The sequence below is a fragment of the Bombina bombina genome, chromosome 1 (genome assembly GCF_027579735.1).
Source record: "Bombina bombina isolate aBomBom1 chromosome 1, aBomBom1.pri, whole genome shotgun sequence".
Classification (NCBI taxonomy): domain Eukaryota; kingdom Metazoa; phylum Chordata; class Amphibia; order Anura; family Bombinatoridae; genus Bombina; species Bombina bombina.
This window is the reverse complement of record NC_069499.1, coordinates 8,850,135-8,864,364: the sequence shown is the minus strand read 5'-3', so window position 1 is coordinate 8,864,364 and position 14,230 is coordinate 8,850,135.

Genomic DNA, 14,230 nt, shown 5'->3' with positions numbered 1-14,230 from the left:
CCCTAGACAATATAAACCAGACTATAGGGGTGGTACATATATATAATGTGCTTATAATTTATATCATGCCTATCTCAATAAAGGTGAATTAGATCCCTAGACAATATAAAGCAGACTATAGGGGTAGTACATATATATATAATGTGCGCCTATCTCAATAAAGACTTTAAATGCAATAACTGCTTAAATATAAGTAAAGACATTTTATAATTTCCCACAAATATTTGCTCTCCAAGCCTCTAGTCAAGCTGTAAGTTACCACTGGATCCGGTCCCATAGAATCTCTTAGTCCACAGGAAAAACAGGCAAAAGTCTCCAAGGATATCAAAAATATAAGATGGTACCACCAGGATTCAAAGTTCTCTTTCAGGGAATTTTTGGACAGTGCTTTTAGCTCACTTTCAATTAGTGTAAGATCCCCTGTGTGTCCTGTTTCCCAATTTATCCTGGATTGTAACAGACGTGTGGGGATCTGCAATGCTGTGATTGGATGAATACTAATTACATTTTTGGAGTAATGTACCAAATGTTAAAGGGACAGTAAAGTAAAAAAAATCTTTCATGATTTAAATAGGGCATGCAATTTTAAACAACTTCCCAATTTACTTATATTACCAATTTTGCTTTGTTCTCTTGGTATTCTTAGTTGAAATCTAAATCTCGGAGATGCATGTGCTAATTTCTTAGACCTTGAAGACTGCCTCTAATCTGAAAGCATGTTGACAGTTTTTCACCACTAGAGGGCGTTCATGTGTTTCATATAGATAACATTGAGCTCAGGCACGTGAAGCTCCTAGGAGTCAGCACTGATTGGCTAAAAATGCATGTCTGTCAAAAGAACTGAAATAAGGGGGCAGTTTGCAGAGGCATAGATACAAGGTAATCACAGAGGTAAAAAGTATATTATTATAACTGTGTTGGTTATGCAAAATTGGGGAATGGGTAATAAAGGGATTATCTACCTTTTTAAACAACAAAAATTCTGGTGTTTACTGTCCCTTTAAGTATAGCTGGTTGTACTTTTACTAACTGGCCATAGAATGTTGATGGTGAGTTGTGCCATAAAAATGAAGTATTTCTTATATTTTATCTATTTTAGAATTTATTTTTCATCTCTATATCTATCTATCTATCTATCTATCTATCTATCTATCTATATATATCCAAAGTCATTTAGCCTGTAGCCCAGCACTCCAACCAGGGGGAGTAACCAAGACCTGGGTGCACTCCTCAAAAGCAGCAAGTACAAGTTCCAATGTAGTAAAAGGGCACTCTCAGGATTTGTATAGAAGCAAAATAATTTCTTTATTAGTAGAATTAATAAAACGTTGTCGACAATGTCGTATTGATTCTACTAATAAAGAAATTATTTTGCTTCTATACAAACCCTGAGAGTGCCCTTTTACTACATTGGAACTCTTGGTAATGTCATTGTTGTGTCATATGTTCTCCACTTGATGATGACGGTCTTCACTGTGTTCCATGGTATATCTAATGCCTTGGAAATTCTTTTGTACCCTTCTCCTGACTGATACCTTTTAACAATGAGATCCATCTGATGCTTTGGAACCTCTCTGCGGACCATGACTTTTGCTGTAGGACGCGACTAAGAAAATGTCAGGAAAGACCAACTAGAACAGCTGAACTTTATTTGGGGTTAATCAGAGGCACTTTAAATGATGACAGGTGTGTGATGACTCTTATTTAACATGGTTTTGAATGTGATTGCATAATTCTGAACACAGCTACATCCCCAATTATAAGAGGGTGTGCACACTTATGCAACCACATTATTTTAGGTTTTTTTTTGTTTAATTCCCTCCACCTTAAATATTTCAGTTTTTTTCCAGTTTAAATATTTCAGTTTATAGGTCACATTAAAGGTGGAAAAAGTTCTGAAATGATTTATCTATGTCTCATTTTTTTACATCACAGAAATCTGATATTTTAACAGGGGTGTGTAGACTATTTATATAAACTGGTTATTGCATATACTTAATTCCATATTTAACTTATCTATACATTCAAACATTCAAACATGTGGTTATTATATACACTGGTCATCAGTTAATTATTTGTACAGCATTGGAACTGTCAGGGTACAGGTGAATGACATACATATATATATTGTTACAAACTGCTGTTTGTAACTGGCCCTTTAAATGAAAAATTGCCCTGCTTCCCTGGATTTTGGAGAAGCCTATTTGCCAGCCTCCTTCCACATGACTATGGCCCCTGGAAGATTGTGCCCCTGAGGACATATTGACTTTTGTTGGGTGTGTGTGGCCCTTTAAGAACCATCTGGGGACATATTGTGACTTTAATGAACAATGCCCCTTTAAGACTATGTCCCCAGACCTGTGAAATGACTTGTCCCTGGCTTTCTCCCACTTGGTTCAGTTTCATTGTGTGCCATTAAGAGTTAAATTTTGTTCAGCTTCAAGAAACCTATTCTAAATACAAGTCTGCTGGGATTAGCTCTAATTAGGTTTAGTGATCAACTTTCCCATTGTCTAATCAGACTAGTATCATTGTTTATAAATTCCAAACCACTTCTAAGTATACATAAAACATAATCATGTTTAAATGCCTTGATTTGATTTCATGATGTATGAGATGTTAAAATATTTTTATTATAAATTTCAGATGGAACCTCCACTTCTGGGCATTAGCTTCCTGACCCTCCCCAGGCCCCTCCCCAGGTAGAAGCCCCTCCCCAGGTAGAAGCCCCTCCCCAGGTAGAACCCACTCCCAGCCCTTCCCATTACTCCTGTCCCTCAAAAAAACGCCCCTTTGTCCCCCCTCGCCGCTCTCCCCGTATTTCTGCCTATACAGCTCCCCCACCTGCCCAGCCCCCAACTCCCCAGGCCACTAACTCCCAGCTGTATGGGCTATCCCAGTGCGGAGCCCATCCCTCCCCCCTTCACTCCCCAGCCCAATCCCATCCATCCCCCCTTCAATCCCTCCAGTCATCACCTTCATTGTCCTGGTAGTCGGATCGTCCTTCCCAGACACAGTATGTAAGGATAATTCTAAATCCAAATTATAACATATTTGATCTTGTATCACTCCATATACCAATCACCACTACTTGGATAGAACAATAGAAAATTAACTTTTTAGTACCTTATCTGTTCTATAACCCACTGGGAGTGTAATTTCTTCTGCTTGTTTTACACAGCTTGGCCTCGAGGCCAAAAGGTTTAAGGATAGGTGTGGATACCACAGGCTAAATAAACTATTTTGAATGCCAATGTAAGCACAATGGAAATACTTATAAACAATTTAATACACTCAAGCAGGTAAAGTGTATCATTGTGAACCAATTAAAGGGGAGAACATTTTTGATTGTACTGTCCCTTCAATGGTTTATGTCTGAAGAACATATTTAATGTGTAAATCTTATAGATAGAATATTTAATTATAATAATGATTTGTCTTTATTATTACAATGTCTCTTTGCTCTCTTTTTATTATGTTCTGTAATTATTATTAATTTTCTTTTTTTGCTTTATTTTAGGTTGTGACTCAGCATGGCTGATGCTAGAGGCTCTAGCACGTCTAGAGCAGGCCATGCTGAGGAACAGTCTGTTTCTGGGAAGGATTCATGACACCATGCATGCCCAGCTACGGGTTCAGCATTCGTATGATGCGTGTAGAGTCAATGCTTGAATCTGTAGTTGGACATGCACAGGACTATGAGGGTGATGCTGATGACCCATAAGTGGAGGATCCGGAGATGCTCCGAGGGTGCAGATACGAATCTTCCGTCCACATGTTGCTTGGTTTTTATTTATTATTGCCCTTTGGCCTTTTGTTGTTATTTGTTGTGCCTGTTGCACTCTTTCACCTTGTCAAATGTCTCCCATGGGGCTGTGTTGGGCCTTGTCAACTCCCTCCAAGGACTGTGATGCACTATGGCACCTTGTCAAATGGCTCCAATGGGGCTGTGTTGGCCCTTATCAACTCCATCCAAGGACTGTGATGCACTCTTTTTTACCTTGTCAAATGGCTCCAATGGGGCTGTGTTGGCCCTTGTCAACTCCCTCCAAGGACTGTGATGCACTCTTTTACCTTGTCAAATGGCTTCAATGGGGCTGTGTTGGCCCTTATCAACTCCCTCCAAGGACTGTGATGCACTATGGCACCTTGTCAAATGGCTCCAATGGGGCTGTGTTGGCCCTTGTCAACTCCCTCCAAGGACTGTGATGCACTCTTTTACCTTGTCAAATGGCTTCAATGGGGCTGTGTTGGCCCTTGTCAATTCCCTTCAACGACTGTGATGCACTCTTTTACCTTGTCAAATGGCTTCAATGGGGCTGTGTTGGCCCTTGTCAACTCCCTCCAAGGACTTTGATGCACTCTTTTACCTTGTCAAATGTCTCCAATGGGGCTGTGTTGGCCCTTGTCCACTCCCTCCAAGGACTGTGATGTACTCTGGCACCTTGTCAAATGGTTCCAATGGGGTTGTGTTGGCCCTTGTCAACTCCCTCCAAGGACTGTGATGCACTATTTTACCTTGTCAAATGGCTCCAATGGGGCTGTGTTGGCCCTTGTCAACTCCCTCCAAGGACTGTGATGCACTCTTTTACCTTGTCAAATGGCTCCAATGGGGCTGTGTTGGCCCTTGTTAACTCCCTCCATGGACTGTGATGCACTCTTTTAACTTGTCAAATGGCTCCAATGGGTCTGTGTTGGCCCTTGTCAACTCCCTCCAAGGACTGTGATGCACTATGGCACCTTGTCAAATGGCTCCAATGGGGCTGTGTTGGCCCTTGTCAACTCCCTTTCACGGACTGTGATGAACTCTTTTACCTTGTCAAATGGCTCCAATGGGGCTGTGTTGGCCCTTGTCAACTCCCTCCAAGGACTGTGATGCACTATGGCACCTTGTCAAATGGCTCCAATGGGGCTGTGTTGGCCCTTGTCAACTCCCTCCAAGGACTGTGATGCACTATGGCACCTTGTCAAATGACTCCAATGGGGCTGTGTTGGCCTTTATCAACTCCCTCCAAGGACTGTGATGCACTATGGCACCTTTTCAAATGGCTCCAATGGGGCTGTGTTGGCACTTGTCAACTCCCTCCAAGGACTGTGATGCACTATGGCACCTTGTCAAATGGCTCCAATGGGGCTGTGTTGGCCCTTGTCAACTCCCTTCAAGGACTGTGATGCACTTTTTTACCTTGTCAAATGGCTCCAATGGGGCTGTGTTGGTCCTTGTCAACCCACTCCAAGGACTGTGATGCACTCTTTTACCTTGTCAAATGGCTCCAATGGGGCTGTGCTGGCCCTTGTTAACTCCCTCCAAGGACTGTGATGCACTATGGCACCTTGTCAAATGGCTCCAATGGGGCTGTGTTGGCCCTTGTCAACTCCCTTCAAGGACTGTGATGCACTCTTTTACCTTGTCAAATGGCTCCAATGGGGCTGTGTTGGCCCTTGTCAATCCACTCCAAGGACTGTGATGCACTCTTTTACCTTGTCAAATGGCTCCAATGGGGCTGTGTTGGCCCTTGTTAACTCCCTCCAAGGACTGTGATGCACTATGGCACCTTGTCAAATGGCTCCAATGGGGCTGATTTATCAATATCTTTTTTTTTGTAACATTATCTTATTTCTTTATTTTTTATGACATAATAATAACATACATGCCATTCCAATATTATTTGTCCTCTTTATTCATGTCATTGTTTGAAATCTATATTTTATGTGGTTAATCCTTAAAGGGACATGAAACCAAATAATGGTCTTTCAGGATTCATTAAATGTAATACAATTGTCAATAAATTTAATATTTACATCTCAAATTTAATTTTATTCATTTTCTTGATAAACTTTTCATAAAGGTTTATCTTTGCAAGATTATGATTATCATAGAACTGAAGTTCTCTATATATATTGCTGGTTGTATATATATATATATATTTTACCTTGTCAAATGGCTCCATATATATTCTGTTTTTTTGCACATTCATGCGTTCATTTATCAACTATTCGTGAATTGATGCACCTTTAACAAATGATCCCAGGATTGATACAATGAGATAATCTATGCATTTTTTTAATTTTATGTAAATATTATCCTCTCTGTGAATCCTGAAACTTAAATGTTTGTATTTCATGTCCCTTTAAGTGATGCTGACCACAATTCTTAGGAATGGATATGCATTTCTAATGTATTTTTGTCCTTTTTACATCAACATGGACATATAATATTTTTAAAACCAGACTATTATTTGAATGTTGCCAGCACATGTATTCCAATTTTACTTATATCTTATTGTAGTAGTGTAACAAAATCAATCACTGTGTGTAATGCGCATATTTTAGATGATTAATATATTTCTCTTATTATTTTTTATCTTTAATTATCCGACGATATATTGCTATAGGTAGGCTGACCATATTTCAACTTGAATAAGTGACACGTTTGATCAAAACATATGTCATAATTGTTATTCCAAATAAATCTTAACATATCTGAAAACATCCCTGACATATGTATTTCTCATGTGTCCCTTTTTAAATGGTAAAGATGGACACCATAGCTATAGGTAACATATAATGTATAACCAATCCCTATTTTCATAATGTATCTCCTAGCATTATTTCTCATCTAAAGGGACATGAAACACAATAATCCAAAGATTAAAATTAAATGTGAAAATGTATTTCAAATTGCAATGTCCTACATAATCGTGTAACATAAAATGTTGTTTTCAGGTCTATTTAAACCCTGCTGCTTGCTAAATAGTTAATAATCCTCTGCTTCTAATGAAATATATCCTTAGTTTCAACAATGGATTCTATTTCATATATCACAGTATTACGTTATCTAGCGGGACATTGCTAGCTACCAATATAGCACATACTAGTTTATAAAATATAAATGCGTTTCTTATTGACATGCCAAGCTGTCAAATGAGTCCTTGTATTGGCTGACGTTTTTACGCAATCTCAGATGCGCTATGTTGCTTAAGACGTCACATGCCAAGCTGTCAAATGAGTCCTTGTATTGGCTGACGTTTTTACACGTTCTCGGATGCGCCATGTTGCTTAAGACGTCACATGCCAAGCTGTCAAATGAGTCCTTGTATTGGCTGATGTTTTTACGCGATCAAGGATGCACCATAGATTGGATGGCGTTATTACGCGATGAAGGATGCCCCATAGATTGGATGGCATTTTTACACGATCAACGATGCGCCTTTGATTGGATAGCATTTTTACGCGATCAACGATGCGCCCTGTTAATTAAGACGTCACATGCCAAGGTGTAAAATCCGTCTGATTGGATTACGTAGTCCCGCAATATTTGAATTTGCACGTAACCCACGTTTGTGAATGATTAGACAAGCTTAAAACCATGGTGAGTATGGATTGTGTCAATCATGTACATTGTTGAACCATAGATGATAAAGAACACAATAATCTCTTTTGAATCTTGATGGCTGTCTTGTTGAATAAACGAATGAAAGCAATATGTTTTCCTGCATAAGATATTTTGAGGCAAGTGCAAATCCATGAATATAGTCCATCTTGTTTAATATGTTTGTACAATATTTTCCTTTTTATAAATAATGACTGTGTTGTGTTTATTTTTCTCCATATCTAATTCCTAAAGATGCGCTATTGTATTTGAATCAAGCAATCAATATGCATTGACCTTTATCATATGATAAATATATGAGATGCCTACTTATTCTAGGTGTTATGTCGTGGTATTTTTTATTAAAGGGACATTATACACTAATTTTTTAAACATATATATGTTTTTTCTATCTATATATAGTCCTTTTTTTTATAATCAATGTCTAGTTTTGCATATGTTTTAATAACATTGCTGTGATTTTCTGACTCCTACCCAAGCCTCAAAGTTTGATGTGAGTACCATCAGCTACCTTCTCCAGCTTGCTCCTGTTTGTGTAAAGGGTCTTTTCATATGCAAAGGAAGGGGGATTGTCTTATTTCCCACTTGGAATGTGCTTTCAAGCTAACTTTTCAACATAGCTAAACAGATTTTCTAAGTAAATCTTTAAACCATTTTCTCCTGGATTTTGATATCAGTATGTGGCCATCTTGTTCTTCATAGTAGTGTCTATTACATGCAGTTCTCTGAAAATTATTGTATACGGTCCCTTTAATGTAAATACTCAGTATTGTGTAATGTATGAGTTCCACATTGGTTAATCTCTAAATATATTAGTGTAAGCATATATTTATAAAGTAACTCGTAAAAGGACCCGAAACCATATGCCTTCTAAATGAAATGTCTTTCTTAAATAATTCAAACACAATAATGTCTCTTTAAGAAAATAGACTATTCCTATTCCAATATTTTTTTGTTTGAACAAGTAGATGTAGATATACCAAACAATCCCTAAGGATTAGTATATGTTAGCAAAAAAATCAGAAATATATCAAAGCGCCACCCTTCTGGAGGCTGGGTCTGAATGGGGCTATGTGTAAAGCGCCACAAATTACAAAAGCATCAATTTATACAAGCATCAATTTATACAAGGTGTGACAAGATAAAAAGTTAAAAGTTGCAATTTATTGGACAGATAAAAATACAAGTAAATAGTATCATGGATCCATGAGGTTAACAATACTAGTAAACTTAAAACATATGCTTGGTGTGTTGAATTAAAAACAAATCCTTAAAAGCAAATACTTTGATGAATAAAGGTGGTCAAAGAGGTAATGGCCGCAACATACAGTGGTAATGACTGCTTGACAAATATTTCTTGTCAGATCATTTGTCAAGCAGTCATTACCACTGTATGTTGTGACCATTACCTCTTTGACCACCTTTATTCATCAAAGTTTTTGCTTTTAAGGATTTGTTTTTAATTCAACACACCAAGCATATGTTTTAAGTTTACTAGTATTGTTAACCTCATGGATCCATGATACTATTTACTTGTATTTTTATCTGTCCAATAAATTGCAACTTTTAACTTTTTATCTTGTCACACCTTGTATAAATTGATGCTTTTGTAATTTGTGGTGCTTTACACATAGCCCCATTCAGCCTCAGCCTCCAGAAGGGTGGCGATTTGATATATTTCTGATTTTTTTGCTAACTAGGGCCTAGATTTGGAGTTTGGTGGTAGCCGTGAAAACCAGCGTTAGAGGCTCCTAACGCTGGTTTTAGGCTACCGCCGGTATTTGGAGTCATTCAAAAAAGGGTCTAATGCTCACTTTTCTGCCACGACTTTTCCATACCGCAGATCCCCTTACGTCAATTGCGTATCCTATCTTTTCAATGGGATCTTTCTAACTCCGGTATTTAGAGTCGTGGCTGAAGTGAGCGTTAGAATTCTAACGACAAAACTCCAGCGGCAGAAAAAAGTCAGTAGTTAAGAGCTTTCTGGGCTAACGCCGGTTCATAAAGCTCTTAACTACTGTACTCTAAAGTACACTAACACCCATAAACTACCTATGTACCCCTAAACCGAGCCCCCCCCACATCGCCGACACTCGATTAAATTTTTTTAACCCCTAATCTGCCGACCGCCACCTACGTTATACTTATGTACCCCTAATCTGCTGCCCCTAACACCGCCGACCCCTATATTATATTTATTAACCTCTAACCTGCCCCCCACAACATCACCGTCAGCTACCTACAATAATTAACCCCTAATCTGCCGACCGCCACCTACGTTATACTTATGTACACCTAATCTGCACCCCTAACACCGCCGACCCCTATATTATATTTATTAACCCCTAATCTGCCCCCCTCAATGTCGCCTCCACCTGCCTACACTTATTAACCCCTAATCTGCCGAGCGGACCGCACTGCTACTATAATAAAGTTATTAACCCCTAATCCGCCTCACTAACCCTATAATAAATAGTATTAACCCCTAATCTGCCCTCCCTAACATCGCCGACACCTAACTTCAATTATTAACCCCTAATCTGCCGACTGGAGCTCACCCCTATTCTAATAAATGTATTAACCCTTAAAGCTAAGTCTAACCCTAACACTAACACCCCCCTAAGTTAAATATAATTTTAATCTAACAAAATTAATTAACTCTTCTTAAATAAATTATTCCTATTTAAAGCTAAATACTTACCTGTAAAATAAATCCTAATATAGCTACAATATAAATTATATTTATATTATAGCTATTTTAGGATTAATATTTATTTTACAGGTAACTTTGTATTTATTTTAACCAGGTACAATAGCTATTAAATAGTTAAGAACTATTTAATAGCTAAAATAGTTAAAATAATTACACATTTACCTGTAAAATAAATCCTAACCTAAGTTACAATTAAACCTAACACTACACTATCAATAAATTAATTAAATAAAATATCTATAATTATCTACAATTAAACCTAACACTACACTATCAATAAATAAATTAAATACAATTCCTACAAATAAATACAATGAAATAAAATATCTAAAGTACAAAAAATAAAAAAGAACTAAGTTACAAAAAATAAAAAAATATTTACAAACATTAGAAAAATATTACAACAATTTTAAACTAATTACACCTACTCTAAGCCCCCTAATAAAATAACAAAGACCCCCAAAATAAAAAAATGCCCTACCCTATTCTAAATTACTAAAGTTCAAAGCTCTTTTACCTTACCAGCCCTGAACAGGGCCCTTTGCGGGGCATGCCCCAAGAAATTCAGCTCTTTTGCCTGTAAAAAAAAACATACAATACCCCCCCCCAACATTACAACCCACCACCCACATACCCCTAATCTAACCCAAACCCCCCTTAAATAAACCTAACACTAAGCCCCTGAAGATCTCCCTACCTTGAGTCGTCTTCACCCAGCCGAGCCAAATTCTTCATCCAAGCGGAGCAAGAAGAGGTCCTCCATCCGGTAGAAGTCTTCTTCCAAGCGGGCAGAAGAGGTCTTCCATCCGATTGAAGTCTTCATCCAAGCGGCATCTTCTATCGTCATCCATCCGGAGCGGAGTGGCAGCATCCTGAAGACCTCCGACGCGGAACATCCATCCTGGCCGACGTCTGAACGACGAATGACGGTTCCTTTAAATGACGTCATCCAAGATGGCATCCCTCGAATTCCGATTGGCTGATAGGATTCTATCAGCCAATCGGAATTAAGGTAGGAATATTCTGATTGGCTGATGGAATCAGCCAATCAGAATCAAGTTCAATCCGATTGGCCGATCCGATCAGCCAATCGGATTGAACTTTATTCTGATTGGCTGATTCCATCAGCCAATCAGAATTTTCCTACCTTAATTCCGATTTGCTGATAGAATCCTATCAGCCAATCGGAATTCGAGGGACGCCATCTTGGATGACGTCATTTAAAGGAACCGTCATTCGTCGTTCAGTCGTCGGCCAGGATGGATGTTCCGTGTCGGAGGTCTTCAGGATGCTGCCGCTCCGCTCCGGATGGATGACGATAGAAGATGCCGCTTGGATGAAGACTTCAATCGGATGGAAGACCTCTTCTGCCCCGCTTGGATGAAGACTTCTACCGGATGGAGGACCTCTTCTTGCTCCGCTTGGATGAAGAATTTGGCTCGGCTGGGTGAAGACGACTCAAGGTAGGGAGATCTTCAGGGGCTTAGTGTTAGGTTTATTTTAGGGGGGTTTGGGTTAGATTAGGGGTATGTGGGTGGTGGGTTGTAATGTTGGGGGGGGGTATTGTATGTTTTTTTTTACAGGCAAAAGAGCTGAACTTCTTGGGGCATGCCCCGCAAAGGGCCCTGTTCAAGGCTGGTAAGGTAAAAGAGCTTTGAACTTTAGTAATTTAGAATAGGGTAGGGCATTTTTTTATTTTGGGGGGCTTTGTTATTTTATTAGGGGGCTTAGAGTAGGTGTAATTAGTTTAAAATTGTTGTAATATATTTCTAATGTTTGTAAATATTTTTTTATTTTTTGTAACTTAGTTCTTTTTTATTTTTTGTACTTTAGATATTTTATTTCATTGTATTTATTTGTAGGAATTGTATTTAATTTATTTATTGATAGTGTAGTGTTAGGTTTAATTGTAACTTAGGTTAGGATTTATTTTACAGGTAAATTTGTAATTATTTTAACTATTTTAGCTATTAAATAGTTCTTAACTATTTAATAGCTATTGTACCTGGTTAAAATAAATACAAAGTTACCTGTAAAATAAATATTAATCCTAAAATAGCTATAATATCATTATAATTTATATTGTAGCTATATTAGGATTTATTTTACAGGTAAGTATTTAGCTTTAAATAGGAATAATTTATTTAAGAAGAGTTAATTAATTTCGTTAGATTAAAATTATATTTAATTTAGGGGGGTGTTAGTGTTAGGGTTAGACTTAGCTTTAGGGGTTAATACATTTATTAGAATAGCGGTGAGCTCCAGTCGGCAGATTAGGGGTTAATAATTGAAGTTAGGTGTCGGCGATGTTAGGGAGGGCAGATTAGGGGTTAATACTATTTATTATAGGGTTAGTGAGGCGGATTAGGGGTTAATAAGTGTAGGCAGGTGGAGGCGACATTGTGGGGGGCAGATTAGGGGTTAATAAATATAATATAGGGGTCGGCGGTGTTAGGGGCAGCAGATTAGGGGTACATAGGGATAATGTAAGTAGCGGCGGTTTACGGAGCGGCAGATTAGGGGTTAAAAATAATATACAGGGGTCAGCGATAGCGGGGGCGGCAGAATAGGGGTTAATAAGTGTAAGGTTAGGGGTGTTTAGACTCGGGGTACATGTTAGAGTGTTAGGTGCAGACTTAGGTACTGTTTCCCCATAGCAAACAATGGGGCTGCGTTAGGAGCTGAACGCGGCTTTTTTGCAGGTGTTAGGTTTTTTTTCAGCTCAAACAGCCCCATTGTTTCCTATGGGGGAATCGTGCACAAGCACGTTTTTGAGGCTGGCCGCGTCCGTAAGCAACTCGGGTATCGAGAGTTGCAGTGACGTTAAATATGCTCTACGCTCCTTTTTTGGAGCCTAACGCAGCCATTCTGTGGACTCTCAATACCAGAGTTATTTTAAAGGTGCGGCCAGAAAAAAGCCAGCGTTAGATACGCGGGTCGTTACCGACAAAACTCTAAATCTAGCCGTTTGTTAGTTGACAACTAGGTGTCAACATATCAGAGCCAGAGGTCTGTTTTCTAGCAGGCGCTTAGTAAATCTCTCTTTTACGATCAGTATATGTTAGCATATGTTCTTGTTTAAAGGGACAGTCAAGTCAAGAAAAACAGTAATGATTTTAATGTCCACAAATGCAATTTTTAATAAAAAATATTTCAAACGTTTATCACCAATTTATCTTAGTTCTCTTGTTATTCTTAGTTGATAGCTAAACCTAACAGGTTCATCTGTTCATTTTTTAGAGCTTGAAGAGTGCTTCTAATCTGAATGCATTTTGACCACTAGAGGGCATTTTTTTTGCATTTTCATATAGAAAACATTGAGCTCATGCAGTATAGTTACCCTGGATTGATCAGTGATTGGCTGAAATGGCGGTCTGTCAAGAGAACATAAATGAGTGGGCATTTTTCAGAGGCATAGATACAAGGTTAATCACAGAAGTAAAATGTGTATTTCTCTAAGTGTTGTTTTTCCAAACTTGATAATGCGTAATAAAGTGTTTTCTTTGTAAACAACAATAATTTTCTGACTGTCCCTTTAAGCTGTGTTGTTGGCATTCAAACAGTGATATGCCATCATGTATAATTGTAATGGTCATTTTTTTGAGATTAGGGAAACAGTTTGGACATCATATCACAGAAACCAATCAATGTAATGAACAAGGATAGGTATGTGATGATGTGGTGTCCACACACTTGTAACCCACACTCTGCAAACAATCTGCCTCCATGGGCCCGGTCCCATAGAAGCAGATTATATACAGAGTGTGGTCCACAAGTGTAAGAAGACCACATCATCACATACCTATCCATTACACATTAAATAACTAAATATATATAAAAATACTTACTTCCTCTTCCTTCCCCTCTTCCCACGAGACTGAGGCTCGGGGGGGGGGAATTGTTTTGGGAAGAGGGGAAGGAGGAGTACTGGGATCACCCGGCTGAGGAGGAGATTGAGGAGTACCAGGAGCAGATAGCCCAGGATCAGATGGCCCAGCAGCAGATGACCCAGGATCAGATGGCCGAGCAGCAGATGGCCCAGCAGCAGATGGTGCGTTATGCGCCTCCCGGAAAACCTGCAATATATCTGTGAGAGTATACAAGATCTCACTTTCTCCTTGGAT